Genomic DNA, 22,424 nt, shown 5'->3' on the forward strand with positions numbered 1-22,424 from the left:
GGGGTCTAATCAGAGCTGTAGCCACTGGCCTATACTACAGCCACAGCAATGCAGAATCCAAGCCCTGTCTGTGACCTACACCACAGCTCACAGCTACACTGGCTCCTTAACCCACTGAGTGAGGCCAGGGATCGAACCCACAACCTCATGGTTCCTAGTCAGATTTGGTAACCATTGAGCCATGACGGGAACTCCATGTAGGTTCATTTATAAAGGTAGGTGTTTTCTTTGGCGGGGGGTAGTAGATTCTGGAAACTGCTATTATGAAGCTTAGTCCTTTGGGAAACTACTTCATCTAATTCTTTTTATCATCCCATTTAGCTGAGTTGGGGGAGTCCTCAACTGAGATGTGAGTGATGAAAAGCTGAGGTCTACACTAAGGCAGGAGAACAATATCAACACCACTGCACTGAAAGTGCCTTACCAGCAGCCATGCCCTGTTGCTGTCCTCCAAACTTATATTCTAGTTGCCACCACCTGATTAATTCAACACACAGCGTTTACTGTGTGCTTTCCATATGCAGGGCACTGTTCTAGGTGCTTAACGTATTTATCATACTCTTCAATTCAGAGTGTACTGTGAATAGTAGAGCCAGAAAAGGAGCTGAAAAGTAAAGGAGAGATTGCTATGATGAACATAGATACTGCGTGATATGTGAGGAGAATCTCCTTTCTTAAGTGTTTAACTAGAATTCACCGAAAATCTCAGAAAATTTTCTGCAAATAATTTTCACCATGCCATAAGAAACCTCACACCTAATCTCATGAAGATTATGATAACCCCCAGTTATTAATCACTTACACATGCACTCAGTTTTGTAGCTTCTATTAAAATCTGTCTTTTGGATACTTTACATTTGCTCTTTGGTCAATTCCTCACAACAACTATCCTACACGCTGGGTTTGGGTTGTATTATCCTCATGATACAGGTGAGGAAGTTGAGCCTCAGAAGAGCTGAGTTTAATGCCACAGATCACTGAACAAATGAGCTGCAGAGGAAGAGCAGATCTAACCCAAATCAGGTGAACTCAAAAGTCTCAAAGGTCCTACTGCCCAGAACTGATCTGTTTTCATGCCTTTGCTGGCCCCAACGCGTTCCTCCTGCAGGTTTCCCATCTCATTAAATGACAACTCCGCTCTTCTAAATGTTCAGACCAGCAGCCTTGGAGTCTCCCACTTGACTCTTTCAAACCCCACATCCAATCTTTTAGCAAGTTCTGACTTATCTATGCAGTATCAGACCACTTCATATACCTTTTACTGCCGCTCTATGGTTTAAAAGACAGTATCATATATTACAGAGGCCTCCTAACCGGTCTTCCTGCTTCCACTTTGTCCACTACAGTTTGCCACAACACAGCCATAGCAACAAGGGATATCTGAGTTGCGTCTTTGACCTACAACACAGCTCATGGCAACACTGCATCCTTAAACCACTGAGCGAGGCCAGGGATCGAACCTGCATCCTCATGGATCCTAGTCTGGTTTGTCAACCACTGAGCCATGCAGGGGAACTCCCCATTGTGATCTTTTTAAAAAGCACCATTCAGACAGCACCATTTCCCTGTTCAGAGTAAAGGCAAAGCCCATATTATGTAGCAGTTCCACTTCTGGGTATTTATCTGAAGAAAATAACATTAATTGGAAAAGATATCTGCATCCACATGTTTACTGCAGCATTACTTACAAAAGCCAAGATAGGGAGACAACATATGTCCATCAATGGATAAATAGATAAATAAATAGAATATTTCATATATGTATACAAATATATATAGTTTTTTCTTTAATAGCTCATGGCAACAGCAATACTGGATCCCCAACCCACTGAACGAGGCCAGGGATCGAACCTGCCTCCATCCTCATGGATACTAGTCAGATTCGTTTCTGCTGAGGCACAACGGGAACTCCTATATATATAGTTTTATATATATATAAAAAATTAAGCCATAAAAAAGAATGAAATTTTGCCATATATGATAACATGGTTGGGTTTTTTTTTTTTTTTTTAGGGCCAGACCTGCAGCACATGGAGGTTCTCAGGCTAGGGGTCTAATCGGAGCCATTGCTGCTGGCCTATGCCAGAGCCAGAGCCACGCCAGGTCCGAACCGTGTCTGTGACCCGCACCACAGCCCATGGCAACCCTGGATCCTTAACCTACTGAGCAAAGCCAGAGATTGAAGCCGCAACCTCACGGCTCCTAGTCAGATTCATTTCCACTGTGCCACAATGGGAACTCCCATGGATGGATCTTGAGGGCATTGTACTAAGTAAAGTAAGTCAGACAGAGAAAGACAAATACTGTACGAGCTCATTTATATATGAAATCTTAAAAAAATAAAAAGCAAAACAAAAAGCTGAGCTCAGGGACACAGAGAACAGATCTGAAAGGTGGTGGCCAGAGGAGGGGGTAGTGGGTGGGTGAAACGAGTGGAGAGGGTCAAGAGGTATAAACTTCCAATTATAAATGGCATCATGACTATAGTTTATTATAATTTGTGTATTTGAAAGTTGCTAAGGCAGCAAGTTCTAAAAGTTCCATCCCAAGGAAAAAAATCTATAACTATGTGTGGTGCTGGATGTTAACTAGATGTGTTGGGATGATCATTTTGCAATATATGCAAAGAATGAATCATACCGTACACCTGAAAATAAAATGTCAATTATATCTCAATTTAAAAAAGATTATAAAAAGGCAAGATCCTGACACTGGCTTATAAAGTTGTATTTGATCTGGCTCTGGGCTACCTCTGACTGCAGTCCTATTTCTTTGCCTCTCACTCACTGTGCTCTACATCGTTGCTGTTCCTTGGGCATGTTAATCGTGCCTACTCCAGGGCCTTTGCATTGCTAGTCCCTCTGTCTGGAATGCTCTTCCTCAAATATCTACATGGCTTATTCCTTCACTGCCTTCAGGTTTCTTTTCTGGTTTTTTGTTTTTGTTTTTGCTTTTCAGGGCCACACTTGCAGCATATGGAAGTTCCCAGGCTAGGGGTCGGCCTACACCACAGCCACAGCAACACCAGATCTGATCGAACCCACATCCTCATAGATACTAGCCAGGTTGGTGACACGCTGAGCAACAACAAGAATTCCCATTGCCTTCGGGTTTCTTTCTGTAGTCACTTAATTAGTCTACCTACGAACACTCTATATAAATTATTAAGCAATGACCCACATCTCACCCCACTCATTTTCCCCTGTATGTTGCATTATTGTTCTTTATAGCGCTAAAATGCAGGTTCCATTAAAGCAGGGTATTTTCAGGCAGAAATAATTTTATAAACCAGGTGCTATATGAACAAAGGTTATCCCTATAGCAATCTTTCATATCTTCTCAGTGAGACACCATACAGAACTACTTGTTATACGAAAAAATTTTCCCATGAGTCCATTAGAATTTTGGATTGCTTTCTTGAAATATAGGAGTCAGGGAACATGAGGAAAGGGATTTTCTAGCCATGAATTAAATAATAAAAATGATACATATAGACACCTATAAACTGAGGTCTATGTATATGCCCCTTCCACCATGAAGCCTTCCCTTCTAGAGTCCTCTATCTCCTTCACATTCCAGTAGAGCATTGGCTCTATCTTATGGCTCTTACTTCTTGGCCATATTACATTTAAACACACACATGGACACACGCACGCATTGCATGCTCACATATAGACACAGACACGTGTGCGTGTGTGTGCATATTCCTGAGTGTGCCAAAATGCATACCTGTTGGAGTTCTTCACACTGAGAGCTTTCCAGCAGAAGCAGAGAGAAGTGCTGCTCTACACTGCCTCCAAGTGTTACCCAACAGAGGAGGGTAGCATTTTTGACTTGGGCCGCAGCGTAGCTCCAGGGTAGAGAGGAAAACTGGCTCTCTCAGCTGTTGACACCATTGGTGTTGATGTGTGTTCTTTTGGTTGAGCTTGGGCAACCAAAATGCTGTTCTCCAATGGTTTGGGGGACACTAGCAGATGAAAACTCCTGAGAGGGCTCTTCCTCAGACCCAAAATAACCCATCTAAGGAATTCCATATAATAACTGTGTGAAACACTGAAGGGAGGCTGGAGGGCCTATGTTCTGTGGGGCATTAAGTTAGCGAATCTGAAGTTCTTATGGATGGTGTGGCCCTGTTTATTCTCCCCGGTTGGTGAGGTCTGGAGAAATTTAGATGACAATAGCATGAGAAAACCACTTGATGGTAAAACTCAGAATTAGCTTTAACACCAAACCAGACCATCTGTTTTAAAGTCTGCCGGGTATTTGCTCCATTTATCTGTGGCTCTCTGTGGTGACACACTGAAACTCCACACGTTCTCTCCATATCTGCTTAGGTGCAGAGAGAAACATGCTTGTGAGGCTCTTGTCTTTTATTAACGGAGATTGCTTCCTTATTTAGGAATTAAACAAGCTGTGTTCTCAGTTAGTTAAATGAAACAGTTCATGTTTTGTGGGCACTTTAGCTAGACTCTTAATTGTTTTGTTTTCTCAAGAAAAAGCACTCTCTTTTCCCTTCATGAGGGGTTCGTTTAACTTGATACTACTGGACAACAAAATTACAATGGCAAGTTTTTGAGTGAGGATTTTTTTTTTAAATCACTGTTATTTTGAAATCTAACATCAACTCCCATGCTAATAAAAACATTGTTGTCAATGTGAAAAATGAAGCGATTTGTCATTCCTCTCTTTCCAAGGCATCTTGAAACCATTCTGCTACCTTTGCCCAATTAGCTTTTTTGCCTTGCTGAGCCTGAGCAAGCCTTTTGAACTTTGCCCCTCTCACGGTTAGTTTATCCGTTGTGAAGAAATATTCTCAGGAGCTTTCCATAGGAGCAGATTAAGGCAGAGCAAAAAGGAAAGTCACTGCAAACTCCAAGAGATTTTTATTTCATTGATTCAATAAATATTTATTAAAAATCTATTGTGAGGCAGGCACTGTTCTCGTTTTGGGGTATAGAGCCGTGAGTAAAACAGATGATACTAATCCCTGCATGTTTTGGGAAGGATACAGATAAACAAATGCGTGTGTTGTATTTATACTACATCAGAAGGTGGTAATGCCATGGAGAACAGGAAAGCAGAGATAGGGGACGAGAAGTTTCTCACAGGCACAGGCTTGCAACCTTGGGTAGGTTGCTCAGTGATGGCCTGAATGGGAAAGTAACATCTTAGCAAATATCTGAAAGAGATGAGGGAACCAATCATTTAGACATCTGGAGAAAGAACAAGAGCTTTCAAGACAGAGGAGAAGTAAGTGCAGAGGTCTTGACACAGGAAGCTGCCTGGAGGGTTCCATATTCAGTAAGGAAGCCAGGATGGCTGGAACAGAATGAGCAAGGTGGAGAGTGGAGGAGGCTGAGGCCAGAGGTCACTAGAGCTCAGATGCAGTAGGACCACTGGGACAAGGTGGCTTTTGATTCTGAGATTCTGAGAGGGGAAGGGTCATTGAAGATCATCTGAACAGATCTATGAACTACGATCGTGCATAAGTTTTACAAGGTCACTCTTGCTGTTTTTGGCTTTTTTTTTTTTTTTTTTTGGTCTTTTCTAGGGCCGCACTCATGGCATATGGAGGTTCCCAGGCTAGGGGTCTAATCACCAGCCTACGAGTCTGCATCCTACACCACAGCTCCTGGTAACCAGGGCTGGAACCTGCAACCTCATGGTTCCTAGTCGGATTCGTTAACCACTGCGCCACGACAGGAACTCCGGAACTCCCTTTTTTTAAAATTTATTTTTATTTTTTATTTTTTGCCTTTTTCTAGAGCCTCACTGTGGCATATGGAGGTTCCCTGGCTAGGGGTCTAATTGGAGCTACAGCTGCCTGCCTACACCCTAGCCACAGCAACACAAGATCTGAGCCGCCTCTGCAACCTAGACCACAACTCATGGCAACACTGGATCCTTAACCCACTGAGCAAGGCCAGGAATCGAACCCGAAAGCTCATGGTTCCTAGATGGATTCGTTAACCACTGAGCCACAATGGGAACTCCCACTCTTGCTGTTTTGTTGAGGAGAGGCTGTAAGGGGGCAAGAGTGGAAATGGGGTTGCTGCCATTTGTGACTGACTGTACAGCTGATTCTCACTATTCACCATAGCAATGGTCCATCATGTTGCTGCATACCCTGAGCTAGTGAATACTGAGCCACTTCTCCTAGGAGACATACAGGGTTAGAGTCCTGTGAGCCTCTGGTAACATTTTCATCAGCAGATCAATACATAACCTTGTTTTATGACTGTTTCTGTTTTAAGATCTGATTTAAAACATATTTTTGATTAACTTTGAACTAACCACTGATATCACTGTAACTTCATCCTGAATGAAGATTATCTCACACTTATTTTCTGTGTAAGACACACTATAGCCTTCTTAGACTTAGGAACATGAGACAGTCCTTCAGCACTATTCAGGACCATTTTAAATGGCAAAGTCGCCAAAAAAAAAAAAAAAGTGCACAGAAATGCAAAAAACAAAGTAGCCTACAGAAAAGACACTTGATCACTGCCTGAAAACTAAAACAAGATGGCAGTGAGTTCCCTTGTGTGGCCTTAGCTGAGAACCTGAGTGTCAGGCAACTCAACATTTTCCCACTCTGCCCATGTCTGCATATGACTGTGAAAGTGGGGCAAGTATTCATTTTAGGATTACACATGAAGTTCACTGAGTAAGTGAATTGTCAAGTACAGAACTGTGAATAATGAGGTTCTATGACAATATTTTGTTGAGGGGCAATTTTCAGTTTTGTTTTTGTGACACCTTTTATCCTGGACTTGTTTCAAGGATATCTGTCTAGAAAACAGCCTTGGGAGATAGCCAGCCTTTGTTTGTTTTTTGTCCCCCCCACTGACTGAATAATAGAGATAGTGTCTTCCTCTTGGGCAAAGTTTAGGCAGGTTTTCTAGTAATTCCTGGAGGAATTTCCTAAACCCACTATCTGAGCAGGATCCCTCTGGGCCTGCTGCTGCATTATTTCCAACAGATTTGGGAGCAAGGAAAACCAGAAAACATGAAGCTCATGCTTCTCACTCTGCCATAATTAATCAAATTCTTCATTTCTGATCCAGGTGTTTTGCGTGTCTTCTGCCAGCACCTATGAACCTGTGGCAGGGCTAACTTGGTACTTGCAAGTAGGATAAAAATCTCAGACCCTTCACAATCGTCAACATTTTCATAATTAAAAAATGTGATTCTTAAAATATTTTTAAAACTTCTGCTTAAAAACTGAGGCGCTGGTACCTCTTTCCTGGCCTATTCAATAAATGGAAATTCTCCTTCTTTTTTTAATTACTCAATGAATTTTATTAATTTATAGTTGTACAATGATCATTACAACCAAATTTTATAGCATTTCCATCCCAAACTCTCAGTGCATCCCCCCACCCCTTCTCATTTGGAAACCGTAAGTTTTTCTGTCTGTGAGTCAGTATCTGTTCTGCAAAGAAGTTCAGTGTGTCCTTTTTTTTAGACTCCACATGTAAGTGATAGCATTTGATGTTGGTATCTCACCGTCTGACCAACTTCACTTAGCATGATAATTTCTAGGTCCATCCATGTTGCTGCAAATGCCGTTATTTCTTTCCTTTTAATGGCTGAGTAATATTCCATTGTGTATATGTACCACATCTTCTTGATCCACTCCTCTGTTGATGGACATTTAGGCTGTTTCTATGTCTTGGCTATTGTATATAGTGCTGCAATGAACATTGGAGTACATGTGTCTTTTTGAGTCATGGTTTCCTCTGGATAGATGCCCAGGAGTGGGATCACTGGGTCAAATGATAGTTCTAGTTTTAGTTTTCGGAGGAATCTCTGTACTGTTTTCCACAGTGGTTGCCCCAATTTACAATGCCACCAATAGTGTGATAGGGTTCCCTTTTCTCCACACCCTCTCCAGCACTTATTGTTTGTAGACTTTGTGATGATGGCCATTCTGGCTGGTGTAAGGTGGTCCCTCACAGTGGTTTTGATTTGCATTTCTCTAATAATGAGTGATGTTGAACATCTTTCCATGTGTTTTTTGGCCATCTGCATGGCTTCTTTGGAGAACTGTATGTTTAGATCTTCTGCCCATTTTTTGATGAGATTGTTTGTTTGGTATGGAGCTGCAGAAGGTGTTTGTGAATTTTGGAGACGAATCCCTTGTCAGTCACTTCATTTGCAAAGATTTTCTCCCATTCCGTGGGTTGTCTTTTTTTGTTTTATTTAGGGTTTCCTTTGCTGTGCAGAAACTCTGAAGTTTGATTAGGTCCCATTTGTTTATTTTTGTTTTTAAATGTCATTACTCTAGGAATTCTCCCATTTCTTGATATGAGCTTCCACTAAAATAACAAGGTACTTAGTCCACGGTAATTTCTAATGCACAAATATCCACTTGAATTAAATAGTGTCTCTCTTACTTTTTAGATCTCACTACAAAATTATAGAAAATGTTCTTTTTTTCTGACTATAAGCACTGTCTTCTAATGTAAAACTTGTATAGGTGACTATCCATGTCTATTAGCAAGTCAAAATAACACCATTTAAGTGAGGCTTTACTTGAAGGAAAAAAAGTACAATTTGAGAAATAACCATAATTTTACATATATAGGAGCTATTTTGACTGAGATAGCATTCTAACTGACATTAAAACACTGAGTAAATGTAGCTAGAAATACAGGATTCTTCTGCTTTTCACAGGAGACTATCCTTTGTTAGAAATAATCCATATGGATAATATTCTAAAATTCAACTCTAATTATTCTAGAGTCCTCATTTTTTTTTTTATAAAGACCTCCAATTCTGGATCATCAAAAGGAATTACTGACAGTCCTTTATTTTTGACGCTATTATCATAAAAATGCTGATAGTGTAAATGTAAAATAATGAGACATATATTAAAGGTACTTTTTAGTAAATCAGATTCTATTGTTAAAAGAGGCCATAACAGCCTTCCTTTAAAATCATACAGTACAAAATGGCCAAATCTCTTATCGTGATAGGGTTTTCAATTTGAGAACTAGTTTTTACATCCTCAATGTACTGAGCCCCTTATCAGTGAAGTCTAATTTAAAATTTAAAAGAGATGGAGAAAAGAATGGAAATTCCCACTGATGACTCAGCTATGTTTGGATCTGCATTCTGCCTATAAATTTTTATTCCATCGCCTCTTCCTGATGTCTTATTCTAGTCTGCCAATCATCTAGTGCAAAGAAATTTATGGCAAAATGTAAAATCTAAAAAGCTTACAAAATGGAACATAACCTTCCATTCATCATCCCTTTTGTAAGACATGTTGTCCATCAAGTTCATATTTTCTCTTTTCATTTCAGAACTTTTTTTTTGACAAACTAAATTTCAGTATGTGTACCATTTTAAGGTTATTAGTGACTTGTGGATGGATACATATGTAACCTTTTAATACACATAACCTACCGAACATCATAGCTTAGCCTAGCCTACCTAACCTGTGCTCAGAACACTTACATTAGCCTACACTGGGCAAAATCACCTACACAATATCTCATGTGATTTATGCAACACTGTACTGGAAGTGAAATGATAGTATGGGTATAGAATGGTTGTAAATGCATGGGATGTTTACCATCATGAATGCAGGCCTGACTGGGAGCTGTGGTTCGCTGCTGCTGCCCAGGGTCATAGAGTATCCCAGGGCATATTTCTAGCCCAGGAAGAGCTCAGAATTCAAAATTCCAAGTATGGTTTCTACTGAATGCATACTGCTCACACCACTGTAAAGTTGAGAAATTTTAAGCTGAACCATTGCTGTGGGGACCATCTGTCTAATCTTGGTGGTGGACTAGTTCACTAGCTTTCCAGACTAGTAACATGAGTATATTGGTTAAGAGCACTGACTCTGAAGCCAGACTGTTGAGGTTTAAATACCAGGTCCATCGCTTGCTACTTTTATGATCTTGGGCAAGTCACTTAACCTCTTTGTAATCTCCAGTTTTTTCACTTGTAAAACAGGGTAATTGTGAAGACAAAAATGATAAACATATGTGAAGTTCTTTGAATTGTGCCTGGCGATAGTATGCCCTACATAAGCTTTTGCTCTTAAAAATCATTAAAGTGGTATTATTTCAATACTAAATAGTTAACGCCACTTTAATAACCACTGAAGTTCCTATAACTTTATATCAGCTTCTATTGACCATGCTTCAGATATGTCTAATTTTTACCTCCTCTCCACTTCTAAAACCTTTGGTGCACTACAATGTATGGTTATCATATTTCAATTACCTACCAAATGAAGGTGTTGGAATCCGTCCCATAGCTTAGCCTAAAATACAGGGTTTATCTCAAGCTCTAAGAGGAATAAAAAATCATATAAACATATCACCCTGAGATACAAGTGTCAAACACAAAGCCTTGCTTCCTGCTCCTGAAAAATTCCTATCACTATTAGAAGAAGGTAAGAGCCATAACCTTTTGGTACAGTATCCCAGTGGAAGTAGAAATGAATGGTCCATTTCAGCTCAATACTCATTCTGAAAACGATCCAGGTCACTGACTCGGTACAAATGAAGTTCCTCTCTGCTTCAACTCCATTACTAATGAACATCCTGATTGCCCTCAAAAGCAAATTGGCAGCTGTATTAGGTTCTACAAGAAATCTGTACCTTAGGCAATCCGTCTATGCATTTCCACCCTCACTGTAGCTCCCAGAGAGTCCCCCAAGGAGAGACTTAACTAGAACACTCTGAATAAGGACTCTATCACAGTAAATAAACAAATAAGAAACACTGCTCTGAATATGAGTTTTCTGAAGTTGGAGCAGAGGTGACTGGAAATACAGAGATAAGATTTTTTCCCCTAAATATGTAAATGTGTGCTTGACTCTCTGAGTGTATGGTTGAATCCAAGAGTGTCATATTTACTTTTTGCCTTTTTTTTTTCATCCAGGAAAGACTATGGTAGAAGGCAATTCTGACCTACCAACTCAGATACTGCCATGACTGAATACTGAGAATAGAGAAAACTTTTATGGTCTGATGGGAACTCTATATCCATGACTATGGTTCAAAGTCATTTGGTTGATCTACAGTTTACCATCAGTATCCACTCAATATCTGCAAACACATACCATGTCCTAAGTATTATATATGAAATACCATATTCTAAACACATTAAAATATTATAGTTACTATAAAGATAAAATCAGTTTCTATCAAGGTACAAACAAGAAAGAGGTAGAAGCACAGAAGTATAAGGAAAGAATATATGAAAAAGGAAGAGAATATGAATAAACTAGCACCTGAAGACAGGGCTGATTGAAGAAGAATTTCCATTTTTAAATAGGTGTTATCATTATCAATGTGGACTCCCCTAAATAGAGTTACTCAGAGGCTAGACTTCTATACAGACCAAAGGTCCAAAGCAAACCAACTGATAATATACTGAAACCATGATCTCCCTGGGGCAGTAAATCATCTATGGGAAAAATCACATCTTCCAAACCACCTGAACAAAGAACTGATCCCATGAACATTTCTGAAGCAGTGGGGAGTGTAAAAAGATCCAATAAAAATGGAACTTCTTAAGGGATATTTTACTGAAATGATGGCTAGAATTAGTTGTTTCTCCTTTTCACAGTTGCCCTTTTGGCATGGTAATTATGAATCAATGACGGGGAGGGAAATGCATGACTGGGAGTGTACAACGTGGTGAGCAGTGTGTGGTGTGTGTGTGTGCATGAAGGAGGGTATATGAGTTTGTGGAAACTGATGTGTATATGCAGACGAGGGATTTAATGTTGTAGTGATCAAATCTGCTAAAAATCTCAATTCTCTGTTAATTGGTGATTTGGCTTAAATTTTCCGCTAAGCAATCTCTGCTTATACTTTTGTTTTATTTGATAAAGGTATTTGCATGTTGATGAAGAGAATGAATTAATTTTATTTATAACTTAGACATAATCTCTTGCAGTAGTTCTAAGTTGACACAATGATTTTTCAAAAAGAGTAACTTGGTTAATTAATACAAATCAATTACTTAATACATTTTAAGGGTTTTTCTAGTCCCCCAATCTTCACACTTTCTAGCATTTGTTAATTTTAATGTCTCCATAATCTGTGGACTATAATTAAGACTGAAAATATTTAGTTCTTCAATGGAAATGAATTTAAATTTTTTTGTACATAAACAGAATGTATTTATCCTTCCCACACATTAATTAGGAAGAAAAATACTTCACTAGAGTGACTACTAACTGCAATAAACCATTTTTTTTTCCTCAGAGAGAAATAACTGACTTCTAGAAATAATTATTTTTATTATAATAAAATAAGCATTTAAAAATAACTGTTAATGCTTTAAATTTGATTAGGTACAGTGAAAGTTTCTATTTAAAATATCTTTATGATATATTCTGCATACTTTCTGAATCATCATGACCTTTTTATTTAAAAATATCGAGATATTTTAATGTTCTACAAAGTATTATTTTAATAGAAAAACTTATTAATATTGAAATTGTGCCAACAAATATATTTCTCAAATTAAAATATTTTCTGAATTCTTGTAAGTATATATTTCACCATAATGACTCTTCTGCCTATAAATCTAGAGTTATGTGGATAGTCAGATGGCCTATGAAGAATTAAAAATACTGAAAAATTATTAATATTTGTAAGAAGTTCATGATAATGAATAGATGAGATGATGAGGGACTTAGTATAATTTAATCTGTCTAAAATTTTTAAATGTGGTTTTTGTCATTTCATTATGAGGATTCAAGCAGAATTAAAATAGCAACCCTTCATTTCAGGGCTTTAAAGAACAGTCAGATTAAATATAATTTCTTTAGAAGGAATCAGATCTTATTTCTGGAAATAGAGTAAACAAGTATATGACCTAGATCTTTTGGATTTTTTTTGGGGGGGTGGTTTATAATTTCTTTTAACTTTGCATTTCCAAACTGTGGGTTTGCTGGATGAAAGTTTCCCATGTCTTTCATAATTTTTTGAATATTACTTTAGAAAAATACATTGAGGAATCCATGAGCTGAGGTCAATTCATAAAGTTATATAAATGTCCCAAAGAAAAGAGCCATACAACTTAGCTTTTTCTGTATTCCTTCTCTGTGGCATGGATAAAAAGGCTTCAGGTTTCTATATTTTACTAGTTTACTTTAAAAAGGAGATTTGGTATACTAATGATCATGGCTTATTTAATTATCTTAGGCTTTATGCAAGACTTGAAATTTGAGAAATTCTAAGGCATTCTAGGCCCACCCCTAGACATCCACGTTCTCTGATTCTAAAATCAACTTCTAAGGTACCTTAGCATGTGGTACTGAAGTATGGCTAAAGACACAGGAGAAATAAAGGGCAAGCAAACAGAACACAGATCTTCTGGATGACATGTTCGGGACTCTGTCTTGGACAGTAAAGGAGCAAGGAATCTGGTGTTCTGGGTAGTTCTTTATGGCTTTCACTCAATTTAGTTTTGGTCAAAGCATGTGCTTTTTAATATACTCTTTGCTGTTCAGTAGTGGATTTCATCTAAAATTCAATGACAGCATCCACAATGAGAGCTTATTTGGATTCCTGATTACTGAAAAGAAGTATGGCACGTCCAGTTATTTACCAACACTGGGATGGTGGAATTTTCCATCAGTTCCTTGTCTTGAAAAAAATTTATTACATTTTTCTTCATGGGTTTTTGAACTCTATATGCCTATTTTACAATCCGACATTTTGCTGGCCTTTTAAAGCATCCATTTATATGCATTTATTCTATTTTTATTCTCTTGTATCTATTGTTTTATCAGGCAGTTTCAATATTCTGGTACTACATATGCTTCTCCCCTTACTCAGGCACTGTAGTTTGTAATAATAGCAATCAAGGCAGTTCATTCTGACAAATGCGTGTCAGAAAAAGCCTGCTGTGACTTTGAAATATTGAAAGTGACTGATAACATAATGTGTGAAGCAGAATAAATGCATACAAATGGAAGTTTAGCTGAGCAGTCAAAGAATGAACTAAATACGGTGTCAGATCTTGGCCCTGAAAGCTCTGGGTGCCAGTGGTTACAATGGGAAATTACTAAATGTACTTTGCAAAGTGTTTTATGAATAAAGCAGGGGCCAGAGCTTTATCATTTCTTTGTGCTCGGGCTTCCGCAGGAAGTGCAATGAAGAGATGCTCCCTTAAAATCCTTCTGGTCTAGGCAGTCACAGTGTTTAAGAAGAAGATAAAGGCACTTAGGGGCAGTTGGGAAATAGGATAAGAGAGAGGATGTGATCACTGAACAGAAGACGTGAAAAGGTTGGCTCCTGGACAGACAGACATCTGGGCTACAGTAAATCCACTTATTAAGGAAATAAAAAGCAAAAGCCTCCACTGGCAGTTTGCTAAAACCCGTGCTTATTTTAAAAAGCTTACTGACATTTAAAATGGAGTACTTTAAAGAAAGGGAAACTAAAAATAAATCCTTCTAATATTTGAACATTGACTAAACGGCAAATAAAGTTTTCACATGTGTGAGACTCCCTGACTTTACATATTTCTTGCTAACTCTTGTTTACCCCTGTGCAGAGTGCCTAGTAAAATCAGACACGCTGATTTCATATAGGTTCCAGTAGGAACTAGACACTCATCTAGGAGATGAGCCACACCCTTTTGCACTAAAAGTAGGTTTAGAGAGAGCCTGACGAAGCAGTCAAAAAGTGTGTGTGGGAGTTCCCGTTGTGGCGCAGTGGTTAGCGAATCCGACTAGGAACCATGAGGTTGCGGGTTCGATCCCTGCCCTTGCTCAGTGGGTTAACGATCCGGCGTTGCCGTGAGCTGTGGTGTAGGTTGCAGACGGGGCTCGGATCCCGCGTTGCTGTGGCTCTGGCGTAGGCCGGTGGCTACAGCTCCGATTGGACCCCTAGCCTGGGAACCTCCATATGCCGCAGGAGCGGCCCTAGAAATGGCAAAAGACAAAAGACAAAAAAAAAAAAAAAAAAAGTGTGTGTGTGTGTGTGTGTGGGGGGGGGGCCTCCAAACTCCAAACCTCTTTCTCTCCACTTCCCCACCTTTCTCTTCTCTCTCCCCCCTGACGTCTTTCTCTTAGCTACCTATATTTAGAAGGTAGTTAAGTCTTCCTCAGGGGTGTCAAAGCTAGAGAGATATTAAGAAGGTTTCTGAGGGCTGGCAATTTTCACACATAGAACATAGAACGCTTCTGGGCAGCGTTATAAATATAGGCATTAGAGAATATGCCTCAATCCACATCCCTTTTAGAAGTGTGAATGAATTTAGTGTTCTCAGATCTCAGAGTTCAAGAGTCCAAGCCTGAGATACAGTGGGGTTGGCAGGTGCCTTAGGAGATGTTGCCAAATATATGAACTCATAAAAATGGAATCTGTCCTCTCTGCCAGTATGAACGTGGCTACTTTGAGAAGGCGAACCGCTGGGGTGGAAATACAATCGTGCGGGGAAGGCTCAGAGATGGTTCTAACACCTTCGTTTTCATCCTTTGTCCTAGAGCTGGTTTTCTTCGTTTATTTTGTTGCACATTTTCATTCATGTCTCAAGATTCCTTTTTTTCCTCCATTTTAATATATTTTAGGCTGTTCTCATTAGCTCCCATTTGGATTATTGCAATACATTTTGGATTGGTCTCCCAGCTGCTTCTAGAGTCTTGTTTCCAGGTAACAATCAACACAGTGAGCAGAGCAAATTTTATAAAATCTAAGCTTTTTATATACAATGTCACATAAAAAACCCTCTACGGTGACTGACGCCCTCAGGATCAAGTTTGAACTCTCTGACCAGGCATCTCAGGCCGCAGTGAAGGAGGCAGAGATTTCTTCCTATGAGCCCCTGCGTACCTCCCAGGCTCATTTGCTGCTGCTCCCTCATCCGTACTCAGTCCAGAGGGTGCCTCTCCCTCCTGTTCTCTTGTAGTATGTACTTTGCTTCAGCAACTGTATGAATCTGCAAGGGCTGCCATGACAAAGGACCACAGACTGGGTGGCTTTCATAACAGAAATTGATGTTCTTGTCGTGCTGAAGGTTAGAAGCCCTGGATCAAGGAGTCAGCAGAGTTGATTTCTGAGGCTTCGCTCCTTGGCGCATAGACGGCTCCTCTACTGTATCTTCTTAGGGTCTTTCCTGTATGTGTTTGAATCCTAATCTCCTCTTCTTATAAGGACATCAGTCAAGTTGGGTTGCGCTTGCCCTAGGGATTTCACTTAACCTGAATTACCTCTGAAAAGACCCTATCTTCAAATGCAGTCACATTCTCAGCTACTGGGGATTAGAACTGTAATGTAGGAAACGGGGGGAAAACGTGATTCAGCCCACAATATTAACCAATGTCAATTTCTTTATAAATTGTTCAGTATCCGTTTCACTAGGAAACCCTCCGGATACTTTTCACCAGAGCTTTTTATTGATCGCCTGTGTTCCCAGACCACAAATCCCACTGAACAGAAAATACTCCATTCACCTGTCTACCTTTCTCCCTAGAGGTGAACAAGTGTTGGAGGTGAGACTGTGTGGAGGTCACAGCTGTAAATCCACTGCCTCGCGCAGTGTCTGGCACATGGCAGGGGGTTAATAAATAACTTGTTGAATGAGAGGAAGCACTGCTAGTTTGTGCGTTTTTCTTCCTTTTTCAAGTCAATTTACATTAACTTGAAGCATATTAGGCGTACTGATTCCACTGATTTTATTATGACTTTTCCTTTTAGGTTAATTTAAAAATTATCATTGCATCATTACACTTATTTTTTTTAAAATATTGGCCCCGTGGTATGATTGTATCAACATAGGCATACAAATGGGACTGCTGAGGTAATGGAAGGTCCCCGACGACATGTTCTGCCTCATAGCAGTTGCATGGATTTTGAAAGTGTAAAAATACAGAAGAAAGGAAAGCTTAAGAATTTAAACCTGCCCTTGACCAGGTGTTTCATTGTGGAGCCTCTCTGTTGTGTCCAGCATAAGCTCTACCAAGTGACCGCATCCTCTTGGAACTCTTCCTGCGCAATTCCACAGTTCTGAATTCTACATCCTATGTTATCAAAAGAATGAGTCCCTTGTGCTACCTGCAAAAAACGGTGGTGTACACAAGGTCATTTTTGGTGGAGAAGGAAAGGAACGTCCTCACCTGGGGGAACACACCAACTGGCTGTCTGCTGTCAGAGTTAAGATGGATTTTCAGTGTTGGCAAAGGATGTGAGAAACTCTGAAGGTGGTAAGCAATGGCCCATTGTTTCAATTTTTCCTGAAGGGATTTTTCTACCATCGCTTGTGAGATTGTGCAGAATCTACATCCTGGAGGTAGCCAGTTTTCAGAGAAATGATTTTACAGATGGTGGTTACAATGGCAATTTGAGACCTCAAATGGTCACCTTCACAAGTGAGTAAGACAGAGTCTGATCATTTTGTATTCAGTAAGCTGGCTCTACAAGTCTTTGTTTCAAAACGGATTTTTTTTTTTTTGCTGTACGTATATGAAAGGTTTCAAGGAACTACTCCTTTTAAAGCTTTGTTTGTTACCCTTTTTATTTTAATCAGTGATAACACAAAAAAGCTTTGCTTGAAGATTTTTTAAAAGCTTTCTTTGAACAGACTACTTTTCTCATTTTTTTCTTTTTTTTACATTTTTCTACATGTACTGAAGGTCAAAAAGTTCTTAGATTTAAAGTAGGACATAGAATTCTGCATAAAACATCCCAAGGGACTTTTTTTTTTTTAATGTAAGGAATGTGAAAGCAGAGTCAGCAGCATCAACTGAAAAACTCCTGTTGTTTCACATAGTACTGGAAACAGTATCAGTTTTTAACGTACTGCATTGCCTAAAAAATGAAGTAAGACTGAGGTCTCATACAGCATATTGCTTACACAATTATCATGTTTTTTGTCCCTTTTCCCCACCTTCACTCTTCCACAGTCATTTGAGAAAGTGATATGCAATACCAAGACTTTTAGATTTTGGGAAAAAAAAAGATTTAGGGGATTTGCCCAGGGTTGCTCAATTTTTATTTTAAGTAAGGACATTAAAAAGAAATCTGTGCTCATTTCCTAAATGATAGGATATTTATTTCTCCAAATATAAGATGGATATAATCTCAGAACAAAAGACAATTCTTTCAACTGAATTCATTAACACCTGACTGCATTGTCCCCCACTCCCTCACCCCCTTTTCACTTTACAGCCATTTATCAGAGCTGGTATCTGTCTCTGGCACTAGAAGTTTACAAAAGCAATGGGATTTCACCTTAGGAGCAGGTCATTTTTACTGATGTGGGAAGTTGAGTAGGAGCTGAACAGAGAAAATATGAGTGCAGGATTGAAGGCCATGGGATGGAAGCAGGTGCTAGGAAGAGTCCAGTGTCTTGGGGTGTAGTAAGTAGGGAGAAGAGTGGTACAAGATGAGTTGGGAGAGGTGGGAAGTTAGACAAGAAGAGCCTTATGGGATTCTCTTTATCTCTTCTGTTTTCATAGTGCCTGATTCAATGCTCACATACTTATTTTGCCTTCAGACATCTTAAAGTTTTTGAATTAGGTAAGATTTTAGGGTCAGAAGAAAGTTTGCAAGACTGATAGTGGGGAAATATGGAATTTTCTGTAATTCAAACTCTGCCAGGATATAACTATAGGGCTATGGCGCATTTCTCTCTCATCTCAGGGACTTTGTTTCCTCATAATGATCTGGATAAAGATGGTTGTGAAGCAGATGACAAATTATGACTCTTTTAGTTTCAAGAGTCTATGGTTTTGTGATTTTAGTTTAACAAAGGACCTGTGGACTTGATGATGTCATGTAGAGGCAAAACACTAGGAATATAGCTTTGGGGATATAGCAATAAGCTTGTTGTTTTCCTTCTATAAGCAAAAAAATCTTATTAACAAATTTTTCCTCGCCCTTCATGAAAACTGGCTAAGATTTAGTGACCGTAAGAGTCAAAGTTTGTTTCTACTTTCAAAGAGTTATTTTTCTAATAAAAGAAGAGATATGATATTTTATTGGACTAAAGGTAATGGCCAATTAGGAGGTAGGCTTAAGTGAAAATCTGGAAGACTTCTGTCTAATACACCCGTTAATATTGCTTTGTTCAGTCCCTATAGGCAAAGCACTGTTAAAAACACTGAATCAAGTTACAGAGAAACCAGTTAATAACAAAGACTCTAAAGAGACAAATGGAACAGCAATCACAAAAGGACTTGAAAAATTGTGTGACATGATCCGTACAGCAGTTATGAAAAGTGATATTGGCTGTTTAAGAAGAGCTGGTGGTTGATGAGGTGGAAGAAATTAAACAAGTGGAACTGAGGAAGAAGTGCAAAAGGACACTATAACTTTAACCATTTAGCCTACTATGAACTTTAGGTTTATAAGATGCAACACTAAAATATTCTTCCCTTATGCTCCCCAAGCCTTAGTTTCTTAATCTATAAAATAGGTATAATTATCTTTTCCTCAATGAGGTTTTACAAGAGTTGAAGGAGATAATATAGAGCATAAATAATCTGCACATGATTGTATATGAAGATCATAATGGAAAAAAAGGGGAAGAGAATAAAGAAGCAGGACAAAAGATGCAAGGGAGAGAATGGGAAGAATAAACAGCAAGGACATCAAGGACTGGGTATCAGAGCAGCTCTGAGTGAGGACCACAGGAGCAAGGGCTACAGAGCAGCAACACAAGCCTCACTGCAACCTGTTAGAAATGTAAATGACACTCACGCTCTGGCTCAGAAACTCTAGGGCTGGGGCCCAGAAATCCGTGTTGTAACAGGACCACCAGGTGATCCGGCTGGTTGCTAAAGTTTGAGATCCACTGTATTAGATTAAACCACAGGCACAGCTAAGACAGTCTAGAATAGCAGTTCCTGTACTCCTTTAAGAAACAGATACCACACTTACAGGATGGCTGAAGATCCTGGGGATACAGAGCCTGCATCATTTGCTATCATTACTCACTCGGCACTTTTCCAATCACTTCCTTCCCCATGCCTCTTCCTCTTTTTCCTCTAATACCAGTCCTCAGGGTTTGGATGTCTTTTTGCTGCACATATTGTATCTTGATTCCCGCCCCCCACCCTGTTACTTCATATTGATAAATCCTAAATTTATATCTCTTTCCTCTAATTTATCCAATCTCCTGTCTCATTCTTTCAGCAGTTTTCAGGTAGAACTCCTGGTGTCCCTACAAACTCAACATCTGCAAAACTAAAGCCATGCTCTTCCTTTCCATATAGCTCCCCTCCCCACGTTCCTATTTGTCACTTTCCAACCGAGTATATGGTAGCATCCCTCTTTCTGTTTAAAAGCATGACCTCCACAGCCAAGGTCAGTCATTCATAGGCTAGAACTTGAGCAGTTGACTTAACGTTCTACATGTCAGTTTCCTTGACTATAAACTGGGATGATAATAGTGCCTCTTTGGTGCTCTTGGAGTGTTGTGAAGATGGAAGGAATTAATCTGTGGGTAACTTTTAGACAAATGATTAGCACAAAACAGGTGTGCAATAAATGAGAGTATTTTTATGGGTACTATGGGTTTTGATTCTTCTTTGATCCTTATATTCTCTAGTATCTGCTACTTCTTCTTTCAGATTTGTTGTAAGGGACATTACAGTTGGCTCTCCAGCATCTCTTCCACCCCGTTAGACAGACAGTCAAAGCTATGAGGGTATGTTCTCAAGGGGATCTGCTCACTCCACGGGTAAACATGTGACCTGTGATGAACTAATTAAGCAGAAGGGAAAGCTTTATTTTCATGCTTGAGAGGAAAGATTGCTCATTCTCTTCCTCCGAATGGAAACAGGGAAGCCATAGTTCCTATTGCTGTGGTAAGCATCCTTTCATCACAAGGCAGGTCAGCCTGAGGGCGGTCTTATCTCAGTCACCAAGGATGGATGAGAGGAGAGGTGGAAAGAACCTTGGCCCTTGAAAACACTGTCTTTGTTGAACCTCCCAATCAACCAAGTTTGAAGACATCTACTGCTAGATGTCTAGCTGTGCAAGATAAATTTCTTTCCTTAAGAAAATATAATTTGGAGTAAATCACTTGCTATTTTATTACTAGATTTTAGTATCTTTATAAAAGTGCTTTTTGTTTTCTTTTTCTGTCTCTATTCTTTTCCTACCCATTTCAATGGATATCACAAATCATTTAAGCATTTTTTTTTTCCTAATCCTATTGAAGTTATCTTTAAAATCATCAACCCCAAAGTCATTTAACCAGTGTATAAGTCTTTCACAACTAGCACTGTCTAATATCAGAAAGTAATTCTTATTATTTTGTCTTCTCTTCAAAATTACACATTTATATATCTAAGTTCCAGTCAAGCTTACAAAAATGTCAAGCTTATCAAACCAAAGGCCAAAGTCTTAATTCTCCGGGGTTTTAACTTACTTTTGGTTCATGGTGGACCATCTCCGTTAATGGTACCATCATCCACTTATTTGTTGAGAAGAAAAATACATACTGATTCCTCTGTTTGCCTCACCCATCACACTTAGACCATTTGTCAGTCCTATCAGTTTTATACGGACTGGAACATGCCACTCTTCCCTGTCTCAGCTAAACTACCCTAAGCCAATCACCATCAGCTCTCTCTGGGCCACCTGCACTAGTACTAATACCTTCCTACATTTACTTTTGCCCACTGCTTTTGCTGCTCTCTCTCCTATCATATTTCTTTTTTTATTTTACCAGCTGTGGATAATAAATACTCCTCTTTAAAAATTCCGATGGCTTGTCTTTGCTATTAGGAAAAATTTGTGGCCTTTACTATGTATTTTTAAGTTCTATAATACAACTGGGCTGAACTAACTCTTAAATCTCTCTTCATACTACTCTCTTGCCTGTTCGTTCTGAGATCACCTGGGCTCTTTGTTATTCTTTCAACACTCCAAGCTGGGTCTCACCTAAGAACTTTTATATTTCCTATGCATAGAATATTCTTCCTCCACATTTTACATTCAAGAATGTAATCTTATGTTGCCTCAGAAGGGTCTTCTGTGACTCATCTTCACATGGATTCATCTTTACTACCTGTCTCAGTTATATTTTCTTCATATTATGTTTCCAACGTGAAACTGTCTCATTTATTTGTTCTATTATTTATGGCATGTTCCTCCTTCAACTTTCCAGCATAATGTAAGCTCCAAGAAGGCAAAAACTTTGTTAATCTTATTAACAAAGCCCTAAGCACTAAGTAGCTGCTCAACAAATATGTGTTGGTGGAATGAATGAACATGAATCATATTTTCTAGCAAGTTGCTTGTCGTAATAACTCCAAGTGAGAACTGGATTATTTTTTTTCCCCTCAAACATTATTTACCAGGAATTTGTTGAATGTGTTCTTTGTAACTATTTATTATGGAAAATTAAATATGTAAGATGGGTTTTGCAATTCTTTGTAAGCTAAGAACTTGGGACATATTCTAAATGTCAGAGTATGAACACAAGAC

At 39.1% G+C, this 22,424-nt stretch overlaps 1 protein-coding gene and 1 long non-coding RNA gene across 2 annotated transcripts in view; one reads left to right on the top strand and one right to left on the bottom strand.

Moving 5' to 3' along the window:
- GRID2 (glutamate ionotropic receptor delta type subunit 2) overlaps window positions 1-22,424 on the bottom strand; it is a 1,309,423-nt gene that overhangs the window by 80,667 nt on the left and 1,206,332 nt on the right.
- LOC110261991 overlaps window positions 1-22,424 on the top strand; it is an 89,986-nt gene that overhangs the window by 38,169 nt on the left and 29,393 nt on the right. The gene's annotated exons all lie outside the window — the stretch shown is intronic.

The sequence above is a fragment of the Sus scrofa genome, chromosome 8 (genome assembly GCF_000003025.6).
Source record: "Sus scrofa isolate TJ Tabasco breed Duroc chromosome 8, Sscrofa11.1, whole genome shotgun sequence".
Taxonomy (NCBI): domain Eukaryota; kingdom Metazoa; phylum Chordata; class Mammalia; order Artiodactyla; family Suidae; genus Sus; species Sus scrofa.